Source organism: Sorex araneus, chromosome 3, assembly GCF_027595985.1.
Source record: "Sorex araneus isolate mSorAra2 chromosome 3, mSorAra2.pri, whole genome shotgun sequence".
Lineage (NCBI taxonomy): Eukaryota > Metazoa > Chordata > Mammalia > Eulipotyphla > Soricidae > Sorex > Sorex araneus.
The window spans coordinates 94,198,209-94,213,670 of record NC_073304.1 but is presented as its reverse complement, the minus strand read 5'-3'; the positions used below and the strand labels follow the sequence as shown (position 1 = coordinate 94,213,670).

The 15,462-nt window shown below is 37.0% G+C and overlaps 1 protein-coding gene across 1 annotated transcript in view; it reads right to left on the bottom strand.

Moving 5' to 3' along the window:
* FGF7 (fibroblast growth factor 7) overlaps positions 1 to 15,462 on the bottom strand; it is a 58,273-nt gene that overhangs the window by 19,653 nt on the left and 23,158 nt on the right. The gene's annotated exons all lie outside the window — the stretch shown is intronic.

Below are 15,462 nucleotides of genomic sequence, written 5' to 3'. Positions count from 1 at the left end.
CACGCAGTAGTTAGAATTTTCACAGAATAAGAGAGAAAATCAAAAGAGTAAAATTTCTCAGTCTATAGATTTTTAAAATATTAAAAAACGAGTCCCACACACCCCATGCCCTTATCAAGCTAGTATGCTTGCTTTCTGAATTTCCAAAAGTGTATTCAGCACTCCTCTTCTGTTTCCATGCCATCAGGTTAACACTTAGTAATCTGTGCCTCAACTGTTAAAGCTTCTTAACTGCTTTAACCCTCGGACTTTATCTTTACTCTTTACTTATGAAGGTAGGCTATCATACTACTCTTCTCAAATATATGACTTTCTGCAATGCAGTCCATCAGCAACCAAGGCAAAAGAAAACCCCTGTTATACTTAGCATTCAGTGACCTCCAAACTCCACCTCCTGCCTACTTAGCAGTTTCTTCCGTTATCAAACCAATTTACTCATTGTCTTCTTACAAAATAGCAGGCTAGTGCCCACCAGTTTCCATAAATGCATAGAACTACTATTCCAGTATTTTCCGCCAAGCATTGCCTCACGAATCCACTCTGTGGAATTATGTGATTAACTCGTAAAAGTCTTCAAACTTTTCCTTCGAAAATGAGTCAATGGTATGAGAGGAGACTTGTGAATCGATATTCTAACAGCTGCTACATTCAAGTAAATCTTCTTTTAAAGTCAAATGAAGTAATTTCTCCATAATATTTCACAAGTTTTCTTTTTTGTTTTGTTTTATTTTTCTTTGGGGTGGGGGGGCACAGCCAGCAGTGTTCAGTGCTTACTCCTGGCTCTACACTTAGGGCTCATTCCTGGCAGGCTTGGCGTACCATATGGGATCCCAGAGACTGAAACCAATTCAATCACAAAAAAGGCAAATGATCTACCTGCTCTGCTACCACTCTGGCCTAATCCATAATTTGTCATTATATCTTTCACTTTAAGAAATACTGCAAGAGGCCCTCGGCCCAGATGAGATCTGGAGCAGCCGCGCACGACACAGCAGGCCCCTCTGCTCCTTAAAGACTATGATCCAGAAGGTCTACTAACCCATTTTGGCACCCAGAGACTTATAGACACGCATCTATAGTGTGAGCTGAGCTACGACTACAAGCCGCCCGGGGAGGGGGATTCTCTCTCCCAACGCTTTCTGTCTACGGGGATGGTAGTGGCGACTGGAGCAGCAGCGCCCACATGGCGTCCGCCATCTTCTAAGACACAACCCAGAGGTACTTGCTTATCGTGATGTGGCACGCAAGAGATCATGGGATGGGGGTGTTACCGGCACACCCTTGGCCCAGATAAGATCCGGAGCAGCCGCGCACGACACTGCCGGCCCCTCTGCTCCTTAAAGACTATGATCCAGGAGGTCTACTAACCCATTTTGGCAACCAGAGACTTATAGAAATGCATCTAGACTGTGAACTGAGCTAAAACAACAGAAATCCAAAACCGCGCGGCCGCTCCTATAATCTTCATTCTCAGTAATGGAAAACAAACTATCAAATGAAGCCTTTTCAGCAGGTTTGATTGTTGGGGGAAAATTCCAAATAATAATAATCAGTTCTCTGTTGAAATATTGAATGTATCCAAAGTATAGAGAGAATAAAGTGAAGATCATTGCTACTCAGGTGCGGGGGTGGGTGGGAGGGGGCATATTGGGGTTCTTGGTGGGGGAACAGGTGCACTGGTGAAGGGATGGGGGTTTGATCATTATATGACTGTGACTTAAACCTGAAAGCTTTGTAACTTTTGTCACGGTGATTCAATAAAAAAAAAGAAATACTGCAAGAAATTATAAAGAAGTATTGCTATAAATGACAAATAGAGGTGGCTATAGAATAAGTGTTTATTCCTATTCTATTGTTATTCATAACTTGCCTATTTTTTCCATTTAAGTTGTAAGCTATTTGAAGAGAGTATCTTATGCTTCTTTGATTCCCTCCTGATTAAAATAGGAGTTTGGACTTGGCAGGACCTCATTTAATGCTAAAGTAAACACTCCAACATTCCAGGATTAAAGATTTCACGTTGGAGAAATTGCTCAGAAAGCTGAGTTCACACTTTGCATGCAGGAGGCTCACATTAGATCTTTGTTGCTGGATTGGTGCCGAAGCATCACCAAGAATGGTTCCCAAGCACCAAACCAGGAGTAGCCCCCAAGCACTCCAAGGGTGAGGGCTAGAAAATCCAAACTTAAATTTTAAATAAAGAATGAACAAATATACTCATACTAAGCATCTGAAGAACTAAAGTCAAAAGATTGATTAACTAGAACTCTGTTTAATTTCCCTCAAATTTTCATTTATAATCATTTTATTATGTAATGACATAAAAAGCACAAATGTCCATGTTTAAATCAAATAGTTTATCTCAGATTATATTCCATGATGCCAACTCAAAACATGATAACTAGTTTTCTAATCATCTCTAGTTTTCTAATCAGTTATTGGTTTTTATTTCTTTGTTTTAACTAAATCTCTCTTGAATCTTTCATGATTTTAACATGCAACTCTTACATGAATAACAGCTTCCATATGTTTTCTGTTTGCTATGTACTATGCCACATCTATCTGTTTGTGCATGCTAGTTCTAGTATTTCCTGAGCTGACTAACAAAGTCTCTGTTCTCCCTATCCATATTGTTATGATTTTATACATATTGAGTAGAGTCATTTCAATGTTCATCTTAACAAACAGTATTTCTGGTGATAGTTGAAATTATTTTTGCCTATGTCATATATCTCTTATATCATTCATCCATTACAATTCCACAATGTGTCCATTGTGCTCTATACTTTTTATTAATGCTTAGCAAAGAAGATGGCATCTGTATTCCAGATGTAAATATATCATAATGTTTACAGAGAACAATTATAATATGTACTGTTTTGTGTTTTACTTCCTTCTTGGTGATTCTCATTGCTTTATTGGTCTTTTGATTGCAACTTCATGACAAGATAATATTATTAGAGAAACAGACATTGTGATTTCTTAGAATACATGTGTGTGTATGTGTGTGTGTGTGTGTGTGTGTGTGTGTGTGTGTAGGACAGGTAGGGGGAGATTTTTTCCCAGAGCCCTTTATTATAGAAAATACTATTTAAATTTTATTATGAAATATGCAATAGTCAGGTAGCTGCCAATTGTGCTTAGCTATACATGTCATTATTAGCTAATTTTACCAATTTAAAGATCTTAGTTGTAACAGCAACTTGGAATGGTTATCTTTTCACTACTAGAAAATGTGGACCAGCTTGGGTTATTTTAATAATTCCTCACTGTTCCACATTTTAATTTCAAAATATTCAAACTAAAGGCTTGGGGAAAGCTACAAATCATGCTCTGCATGCAGCAGACCTGGGTTCAATCCTAGGACCATATGGTCTTCTGAGCATTGCCAGGTGCAGCACTAGAGACCCGCAAATATTGCCAGGTGTCCCCAGGAATTCCAGCTCCATAGACCAGAACAGCACCACATCCTTGGGCTCTGACATTAAACCAGTGGTTTTGGTGGCCAAGAATGGCTGGAATAGCCCCTGCACACCCAAGCACCACTTTGGACCATCCCTGCCAAGTATTCAGACTTGTTTGAATATTTTATTCAAATATTGTTGTAAGTTTTGTTCTTTTTCATATAAACAGTGATTCTTGGCATGAATGATAAGCTGGAAGTATGGGTGGGACAGGTATTTTCAACACAGAACATCAGAGGAAATGTTTTCAAAATCCCTGGAACTTTTTATAACTACATATATTCCATGGAGATTTCCCATCTGTGGAAAGTTATTTCCTTCCTAAGCCATCCCTCTCAGGAGTTATCCCTTATAATAGCCAATGTTATTTGTAAGGGCATTCGCTGTACAACAGGAATTTAAGGGCAGAAAATGCTTGCAACCAATTCAAAACCAGGTAAAGCATTGCACTTCCTCAGTTACAGGGATCAGTTTTGTTCTAGGGTCCTAATAGTTGTATTTCCAAACATTGTTTGGGCAACCAGATCAAATAATTTTGAAGGTCGAAACAAAAACCATCTACATGATTGCTTCCTCCAAGAACTTTCATAAACAGGCAGAATAATTTTCCCCTTATAGGAACTCTAGTCTTTCCTCAACAGCTGTTCCAGAAATAGCATGTATGCTTTGTAGCAACGTAGCAGTGAGACAAGGAGAATCAAGCAGAAGGAATTACTAAGAAAGTTAGAGGAACATAAAATGTTCTGCCATGTGGTGCACACTTCACTGGGCTTGAAGCATGCATAAAGAGACTGAGGAGAAGAAAAAAAGAAAGACGAGGCAGGGCCAGTATAAGATCAACTTATGTAACTCATTGAATTTAAGTTTTCATAATTTCAAATTTACATTTGATAATATGAACATCGTATACTATCTGGATACCTAGCACATAGATTATTGTAGTGTGTTCAGGGATTAACCTCTGATCACTAAATTAAACAGGAGCCATAATTCTTTCAGAGAGAGTCAAGGTATCTAGCAAAGTGGGGAAAAGTGCCAGAGATTGAGATACACATTTCCCACACAACAGTTGAAGCTTGAACTAAAATATATCATGATATCAAATAAAGCCATTTATTTATATAATGAACAGGAATAGCCACCAAAGTGAGTCAATTAATTTTTTACTGTTTGCCTGCTCTATATTTGCCACTGTTAATGAATACATGACACACATGCATGCGCGCATGCACACACACACACACACACACACATACACGTGGTTGATTTTCATCTCTGAGAAATTTTTTGTTTCAGAGTATAAATAAATAAAACTACATATATCCTGCAAAACACAAAAGACTAAATAGTAAAGTAGTAAAAGAAAAGATCATTGTCATTAATCCAACCAGGGAGGAGTTTGAAGACAGAATGGCCATTAAACAGTTTATGAAAATAAACAGTAGTTGAGTAAGGAGAAATCACTGTATCACTGTCATCCCATTGATCATTGATTTGCTCAAGTGGGCCCAGTAATGTCTTCATTCATCCTACCCCTGAGATTTTAGCAGCCTCTTTAACGTCTTGGAGACGTTACTGGCTCCTGCTCAAGCAAATAGAAGATCAATGGGATGACAAATGATACAAGTGATTATGTATTATAAATTTTATAATACTACTGTACTATGAACCTGGCAGGCTACCAAGAGTTTACTGCCTACACGGGGGAGAGCCTGGCAAGCTCCCCGTGGTGTATTCATATACCAAATACAGTAACAATGCTGGGTCTCATTCCCCTCATCCTGAAGAGCCTCTAATGCAGCACCATTGGGAAGGACAAGTAAAGAGAGGCTGCTAAGGAGAAATAATTAGTAGAAAATAGAGTAAGAAAATGGCAGAGGGTGGGCAGAGAGCTAGGATAGGGGTTTAGGTACTTGCCTAGCATGGTTCAATCCCCAGCACTGCAATATAGAAACCCCACTCCCCTCCAGCACCACCAGGAGTGATCCCTGAGTGATAGAGCCAGGAGTAAGCCCTGAGTATCACTGGCTATGAACTTTTCAAAGAAAAATAAAAAGAAGAAGAAAAATGGCAGGGTGGGTAAAGGGGAAGGCTTAAACTGACTCCACCCCACCTTTGCTATCTACATGATCCTCTCCATCAAATAGGACTTTGTGTCATGGAAGTTGGCTTGAACAAGAAATATTCCTTAAAAAATAATAATTAAACACAAAATCAAATTATGAAAAAATACACAGGATTCTTTAAAAAACCAAACAGCTCATTTTCTTGGTACTTGTTTTACATACAACAACCACTCAAGTTTGGCCTCAAGGCAGATAAAATGCATTGCCAAGACCTAGAAACTGCAGATTTTGCCAGAGGGATTTCATAATTGCTTAATTGTTAATATACATGGCTGGTATCAAAAGTTCTCCCTTTTTTTTCAGAATATAATGAATACAATGTGTGTGGATTAAAATACTTGTTTTATTACATGGCTGTTGCTAGAACATTTTTGACATTCACTAATACTCCCACCTCGAATGTTTGGTGATGATTGTTGAGACCATGAAGAAATGTCAAAATAGTAAGAATGAAAGAATTCCGATATTAGAGATTAGAATTTTAACTAACTTAGTTAGATGAATTCCAGATTTTGCAGTTCATTCAGAGATTATATGTGGACACCAAAATATGCCCCAGCTGCCCATATTATATTTCACTCCACAAAAAAAAATCAAAACCAAGCTTCACTATGTGCATGACTATATGAGAGTCTTGGTATATTGCTACATGTGGACTTATGATTGTGTATGATATGAATAGCATCGGAGTGATAGCACAGTGGGCAGGACATTTGCCTTGCACGTGGCCGACCCAGGTTCTATTCCTCCGTCCCTCTCGAAGAGCCCTGCAAGCTACCGAGAGTATCCAGCCTGCACAGCAGTGCATGGCGGATTGGATATGCCAAAAACAGTAACAACAAGTCTCACAATGGAGACGTTATTGGTGCCCGCTTGAGCAAATTGATGAACAACGGGATGACAGTGATACAGTGACTAATTCACTTTATCTATTGTTAGGCGCATTGGGTATTTTAGGCGTTTTGAAGGGTAGTGGGAAATGGAAAAGGGTGGACACAGAGCTTTCAGAAGGAGATTGGTTGTTGTTAGGAAAAGGAAATCACTTTTCTTTCTCTCGATAATTCAAAGCTTACCTCTTCCTTGCTGGTTGGTGTTATTTGACTCCATGTGCAGGTTGCCACAGCACTAATAAAGACATGAAATCTGTTTTGATGGAGACAAAATAGCCAAGGGAGGAAGGTGATAGCTGTGGAAATTTCATCTCACAGCAATGGGTGTACCAGTAAATATTTGACAAGTGACTTTTCCAGAAGGAAAAAAGAGGTTCTGATTTATAGCACTTGCCAGTTTCCATGGTGTAAATGCTCCCACCACGTCCAAATTCATACCCTTATCAAGTCACCCACATGGTTTATTAAGACATGAGTATGGAGTTGGAAAAAGATGCGCACGACTGACTCTCAAGAGCTCGGATGAGTCAGCTCCGGAGTTCCATTGCCTGCAAGTTTCGGGCACAGTCCAGGCTGTCACCTAGCCTAGCCTTGGCCCTGAAAATATTTTAAGGTTATCTTTTAAACACATGAAACAGTTATATGCAGCACTACTTATATATTGGTTATAATATGCTTAAATTATATAAACTGACATAAGAGCAAAATTTATAGGACAGTAGAATAAATATAAAAGAAAGAGAATTTTAAGATATATAAATAGAGATATATATGACACATACATATCCAATGAAAAAGGACAAGTATTAAACACAATACTGAAATGCAGGTTTATTTATTAGCCACTTTTCTAGCTTACAAAAATGAGATGAAAATAGCACTAACAGAATGTAGACATATACTGGGATACAGCTTGGCACCAGAAAGAGAACTTGTCTCTCATGTGTGAACTCCTGGGTTGGATCTCAGCACCACTGACAATAAATAAATAAATAAATAAAGGATGTGTATAGATGAGGCAATTTAGAAAATACATGGAATATATTTATAATCCAAAACTTTCTAAAAGCTTTGAAAACTGTGCCTTGAACAGTTGTGCTATTACTTCAGAGAATTTCTTTTTTTAATTTTTTTTTGTTTGTTTGGGGGTCCACAACAATCTGTGCTCAGCATATACTCTAGACTCTGCACTCAGGAATAACCCCTGGGGGAGCTCAGGGAGACAGATGGAGTGCCAGGGATCGAACCCAGGTTGGCTGCATGCAATGAAAAAGCCTGACACGCTATACTATTTCCAGCCCTTACTCCAAAGAATCTCTAAGGCAAATAACCTACTGAGAGCTGCCCACCACAGTTGAAGTAATCAAACAGGTACAAATCCATCTGCCACTAGTCAGTACAGTTTGTACTTGCCATCAATTATAATGAGATGCAGATATATACATACACAGTCGCTCTTCTGGACAAAGAATTGAAACATTGGGAAACTTCCCAGAAAAACCTTATTGAGTCAGGTAAAAGATATTTTTGTCATCAGTGGTAACTTTTATTAAATGCCCTACTAAAAAAGAAATTGATTACTTATAATTAGAGTGGAAGTTTGAGAAACTTGGTCTTTAAAAATACAGACAAAATACTTGTGCAAGAAAATAAAACATAATTTTTCTGCAAGACTGTTTTTCTATAAATTTTAGAATAAATTTCCAAAAGATAAGATTATAGTCTTCAAAAGAAACCACAACTGTAACTAATCCTAATGCTTTTATAAAACTTTATAATAAATTTGATTTTGAGATTTGTTGTCTGATGTATTACATTTTTCACTTTGTATGAGAATCAAAAGATTTAGGGACATAAAGTTCACTCTGATTTCGATAAAGATAAGAGCTTGGCAATAGCAAAAAAGCAATTTCTCATATTCTAGCGAGCATTATCTTTCTATGAATGAAATGTGTTGAATCTTAACTAGGGAAAGAAGGAACAGGAAAATTTTGGCTGAAAAATAATCCAAATAAAACTAAAATCTCAAGATAATAATGAATTCAAAAAATACATTAACTAAACTGAAAGTGCATGATTGTGAGTTTAGATCATGTTTAAAGATGACTCAAAGCCAAGTAATAACTTGTGATTTGTGACTATAATTGGGGGTTCTTTTCCCCCAGTGAATCAAAAGTATATGTTGTTAGTTATGGTATCTGGACTAACTATTAAACTGAAACTCTACCTTTCACTAAATTTTTATATAATTTTTGTATATTTTATTATGTTTGATCTTCCCAACAGCACTTTTGCCATGAACTAAATATTGTGATTAAGTGATATCAGTTGAGAAAGACTACCTAGTCAAATAAAAATAACATCAGCAATAGATTTAATACAGCTGATACTAACATTAGCAAAAAAAAATACTGTTAATTTTTTAACTATTATAAACCTTTTTGGAAATTATATAATTTAATTTAAAATTCTTGGGATCATTAAAATGGTGCATTCATGAAGTTTTTGAATTTTTTATACAATAAACAACTCTGAAGCATTCATTCATTCCTCTTCTCTAAATGCTAAATTATTCATGCATTATAATTTGCTGACCTTGGTACTTGAGGACCCCTGCAAAGATTCTAAAGCAGGTTATATTCATTTTATAAATTCATTTCCAAGTCTGCACACTATGATCTACAAATTATTTTAAAAGTAACACAAATACTACATTCATGTTTTACCAAATATCAAGCTTAGTCCTTTAGACTTGTTTGCTAGTAAAAATGTCATCACAGTTTTCAGTCATTTTGCACCATCTATCAATTCAACTTAGAGGATAGTTTGAAAAAATTTCTCCTACTTGTATTATTATCACTATTGTTACCATATTTTGAATGTTATGGTGCTGTTATATTGACTCTTATCATACTCTTTCCTCTAATGGAGCTGGAGCAATAGCACAGCGGGTAGGGCATTTGCCTTGCACGCAACAGACCTGGGTTTGATTCATCCATCCCTCTCGGAGAGCCCGGCAAGCTATCAAGAATATCCCACCCACACAGCAGATCCTGGCAAGCTACCCATGGCATATTCAATATGCCAAAAACAGTAACAAGTCTCACAATGGACATGTGACTGGTGCCCACTTGAGCAAATCTATGAACAACAGGACGACAGTGCTACAGTAACTTTATAAGGAGGTAGAGGACAAACAATCCTTGAATATCCTTCAAATATACATATACAATATTTGACTATATTCAAACTAATATTATTAGCTTACTCTAGCAGTTATTTTAAGTTTATATATGTACATTTTTGCATGAATATGGCCAAATGCCTAACCAAATGCTAAATTTATTGAATAAATGAAAATGTATTTGAAAAACTTACTTCCTATGTCATCCTCATGATTTTGCATTTTACATTTACCTTTGTTAGCCCTGTCAAGTAGTTTTAATAGGGTCCTGCTGCTTTCTCATTATGATCTCTCTACTTCCAAAATTAATTCTTATAACATTCCATTTTTCACTTTTGTCACAATGCTTATAATCATCAAACATAATGTGGGAAGTTCAGTAATAATTATGTCAGAGAAAATAATAAGGAACAGAAAAACGGCAAAATGTGTTTAACCAAAATAAAGTAATACAAAGTCTAGACATTTTTTATATTTACTTGACATCTTAAGTATGCTAATAAGTTCCTATTTAACTAATAAAAAGCTTCTCCGGAGATGTCCTTATACTTCCCTACTCAATATAGTTGGTCCTACGCAGTGCCCAAAACTTCCCTATGCACTTTCCAGAACATTCTGAATTCTATAGTGAAAATTGAGAGACTCATATTCCTGGTTTCCAAAGAGAAAACAAAAGAATAAAGTTGTGGCTCAATAATACCCAACTCTGGGTGCCAGAGCGGCAGTATAGCAGGTACCACACTTGCCTTGCAAGCAGCTTCCCCATGTTCAATCTCAAGCACCACATATTGTCCCCCGAGCCCCACCAGGAGTAATCCCTGAACTCAGTGCCAGGAGCACTGCTGGGTGTGGCCCCCAAAATTAAAAAAATTAAAAAATAATACCCAACACTAAATAGAAACACTCTTGAAAAAACTCAAAATTTTTCTCCTGCTACCTAGGCCCAAATTATACTAGTTTTCTCACAAGCATGTTTCCTTATTTCTTCTACCTGCTTAACAAGAAAATCCCACACATACCAAACTCCCCAAAGCTTTTATTTCTTTTAAATGCTTCCATATAAAAATATGTATACATAAAGGTAAAAAAGTTTGAGAAAAATTAAGTTAAAATACTTCTTAAAGGACTTTTCTGAAAATTGTTTTTATAATGTTATGAACTTAACCTGATCCTGACAAGTGACAAGTGATACAAGTGATGGACTTAACCACAAATTCCATAAAGACAATACTTATATTTTAGTTGTCAGAGTGCTGAATTTAACAACTAAATGGTTATATTTTAATTTTCCTTTATGAAATTTGCATTACTTAAGAAAATACAAAAGTTGGATTGGGAAATACTGGGATTTGATGCACTCTTTTTCATATGATGTTCAAAGGAATCGACGGAGAAACACAATGACATTGGCTTTAATGTCACATGGCAGCTATAAACTCTATACACTGGTGTTAGCCTCATCAAAATTTATATTTGGCACCAAGCACAGTGATGTTACACATCACTGAATAAGTGATATGAATAAACATATCACTGAGATGTGTTACCTAATCTATTTTTTTTAACTGGGTGGGGTCCTCCCAAGCAGTGCTCAGAAAACTTGGTACCCACCAATAATTCTCAGTCAGCCTGATCAGCAATTCAAGATGAGGCCCCAAGAATGCAGTGCTTCTCTGACTTTGCACTGCTGAGGTTTACCTTAGCCATCCCAGAGGTGCTAGGGGCTCCAGAGACATACCAGGCAGTGCTCAGCAGCCTTTGGGGTTGTACCTGGTGATGCTCAGAGGAAAGACTATGTAGTGCCAGGAATGGAAACTGGGTTATGCATGTTCATTAGGTAGACATCCATTTTCCTTAACCACTGTACTATCACTGGGCCCCATCTTATTAATCTTTAGCATTTATTCAGATAACCTGAAAAGCCTGTCACAATAGATTTTGATGCAATGTATGAGGATTGAAATCTACGAAGCATGTCTTGTAACAAATGAAATAGATCATCTTGATACAGGTTGTCCCCAAACTATACTTCTCTCTTGAGACACAATCCTCATTTTCCATCCCAAGTCCCTAAAATCCCTGGAATATTCTAATGAAAAACAATGAGATTATAGTCCTATATTGAACACTTAAGGAGCACAGTTGGAATGGGGAATATCTACATCATGAAACTCTCATCTAGATTTAATATACAGATCAGCTAAGTTGGAACCACTTTCTCATTAATAGGGAATTTTATAGAAGAGCTGAATTCACTGGGCAATATGCTGATAGGCAAATATTTTCTGTATGCAGACTAGACCTCAATAAATGTGGACTATTATTATTATCATTAAGATTTTTACATAGGGTAATTTTGGTGCTTCTCCCATTTTCTCAGTACATGCTATTCTTTTGGAATTAAACTGAAAATGGGAAATAGAGAAGAAAATGCATGAGAGATACATCATAAAGAGAAGACTCTTTATGGACCTCTGGGTATTTCATGGTGTGTTTTAGGAAGTCAAATCAATGTGTTTAACCTTTGTTTATGACTCTAACTTGGTGACTTTATTTTTAATAGAAGTGTGTCGTGTACATAGGCAAAGAGAGTGGCAGGTATTAGCCAATGTGAATACACGGAAGTGTTAAGAAAACAAGTCAAGTATACCTTAAGCAAATAGTAATATATAGCTGGGGGTAAAAAGAAGAGGGGAGAGGACAGATCAATAATATAGCACTTGCCTTGCACCTGGCCCACCCAGGTCTGATCCCCAGCATCCCATATATTGTCCTGAGAACAGGCCAGGAGTGATCCCTGAGCACCATTGAGTGTGGACCAAAAATAAAATACCTCCCCACTCATCACTTTAACACTAATCTTGTCTGTAATGAAACTTTCCTTTTTATAAATTTTTCTTTTATGAAATGTTAGCCTCCATAATCCTCAGTGATGCAAAAATTATAATCTTCAGTTTTATAATTATTATGAAAGTTATTGACCTTTTGTAGAAACTGACAAAGTTTCTGTAGTGTAGAGTTCAATAATACTCCACATAAAACTAGGAACCATATTTTGAGTTCATGCTTCTGAAGAAAATACATGTAAATTCTACCGAAAATTATTTTCTGATAAACTTCTACTAGATCATAGAATTTCTATCTTATTAGTAAACTGTTGGTGGGGTTAAACTTGCCTCCAATATCATGGCTGGCTGGGAAGACACAGCAAATCACTCTCAGGGAAGCTTTGAAGGATCAGAGAACAAGAAACAATCTCATAGCAATGTCATTAGAAACATAGGCCCTAAACTGGGAGTTCTGTGGACTCAAAAGTACAATAAAACTTTCAGGATTCGGTGGAAAGGGATACACTATAATGACAGAAAACTGCTGAAAGATGTTCACTTCATCAGTTATTAAATTAGTATCTCCTGTCAGCACTGAGTCATGACATATACACTAAATTCACTTTCTAATTCTAATTCCATTATGGTGAAATATTTTTATAGTGAATCGCCCTCTAAAAAAGCATGTTTGTTCAATGACTTCATTTTTTTTTATTTGTTTCTAATCCTGTGGATTTATACCACTTTTGGCACGTGAGTTGCTAATGTACTCCTTATGAGTCCCGGCCACTGCATTTGTATGAATGTGCAATGTCACGGTGTAACTTGTGACTGAGAAAATCCTGTCCTCTTTGCAAATGTCAGCTGATCTCTCTGTGTTTCCCAGTTTCACATTATATCTAAATACATATAGATTTCCCAGAATTATATTAGAAATTACAAGATGTCAAATGTATCTAAAATTGAATAAACATTTGGAATTTCTGGCCTCTTTTACATGTAACTTGGGTATTTTTTTAATTAAAAAAGATTTGTATTATATTTTTGCTAATAGGATTGCAATAGTGTTCATGTTTATGGGATTGATGTACAAAGTTACTGTACTCCACAACCACCAAAATGCCCATATCGCCCCGTCCCTATGTCAACTCCAGTCCAACTTTACTTCTCTCCACGTTATTTGTTGACTACAGTTATGGATTTGACGCATTCTGTTACCTCCCTTATCCCCGCCCATGCTCTCCAGCCTGCAGTTTAGGTGGTGGTGGTGGTGATGTTGGTCGTGGCGGGGTGTGTGTGTGTATGTATGCATGTGTGAGTTTGTATATGTGTTTTAACAATGACTAGAATTTTGAGATGAAACCAGCAAGATGAAATTTAAGAAACTGAATGTCAAGTTACTATAAATATAGGTCCAAAACAGCACTTGGACAAGTATAGATGTCTAGGAGACCTGACTTGGCGACACTCATTTTAAAGAGACCTGGAACTTTTAGTAGATAAACTAAAGATGAGTCAACAGTATAATGTGTCTGCTCCAAAATATATTAATGGCAGGTTTGGCAGCCTTAACCGAAGTGTAGTGTTGCCAAGGAATCAGTAATCCTGCCATTCTTGGCCTTGCCCTACTTGATTTGGAGCATTGTGATCTGGGTACCTATTTTAAGAAGTTATTCATAAAAGACTGATGGTTGGCAAAAGGTTATAAAATTGTATTTGAGGCTAATGGTTAATAAACCTTAAACATAGTCTTAATTTGACTTAATTATAAAATTAACGATTGAAGGAACTTACATTCCATAACTAGAAAAGATTACCCTATAAATATGATTCTATAAAAATTTTAATACTATAAAATTATTATCCTGTAATATGGCTTCTGAGGCATAGGTATAAAACTAAAGCTTGTTTACTAATTCAAGGCATTATTTTGTTATGGATATATTGATTTATGACAGTTATATACCATACAGAAATGAGTTTCAGTAAATATTGGGTGGTCAGTATGACCATATGTGGATGAAAATTACTTTAATTTTGTAATTAAAATTTTATTAATTACCATTGGTCTATGACAGCATATAAACTTCAAGCAATTGCTTATAGGGCCAGAGCAGTAATACAGTGTGTTTGCTTTGCACACAACTGACCCAGGTTTGATCCCAGCACCACATATGATCCCTGAGTCCACCAGGAGCAATCCTTGAGCACAGAACCAGGAGTAAGTCCTGAGCACTACCAGGTGTGGCCCAAAAACCAAAAGGAAAATAAAATTACTTCTAGTAGAAAAGAAACTTGTATTTGGCAATATAGTCTGAGATAGCATTAGAGCAAATAGTTTGCTGCAAGCTGGAAATATCATTTCTGTTCAAGTATTTGTGGCCTGAAGAGCTAGTACAGCAGGTAGGATGCTTATGTTATACAAGGTGAACCCAGGTTTAATTCCCAACATCCCATATGCTCCCCTGAGCACTATCAGGAGTGGTCCTTGAGAGTACAGAGCCAGGAGTAAGCCCCAAGCACAGCCAGAGGGCCCTCACCCCCACCCGAGCAAAAAAAGAAAAGAACTTAAAATTCTTGGCACACAGCATACTGTTACTGTTACTATTACCCTTACCTTTACTGTTAATGTTACTGTTACTTTTACTGTTACTGTTAACTGTTACTGCTACTGCTACTGCTACTGGACCCAGAAACAGAGATCCTCTGCCTGCTTCCCTTAATCACCGGCACCCCAGGGATCATAATGAGACAACCCCACCCTACCGGGCCCAGATAAACACCTCATTGACTGACCTCCACTACCTCCACTGCCCAGCCACTGCCACACTCCAGGCAGCTTTCACTCAGGCCAAACCTCATGCATGAGTGAAGCCCCACAGAACCAGGTAAAGCAGAATGTTGTGACCTTGGTGTCCAGGCTCAACGGCACACAATAAAGGATGTATAAAATATTTTCTCCTTTTATTA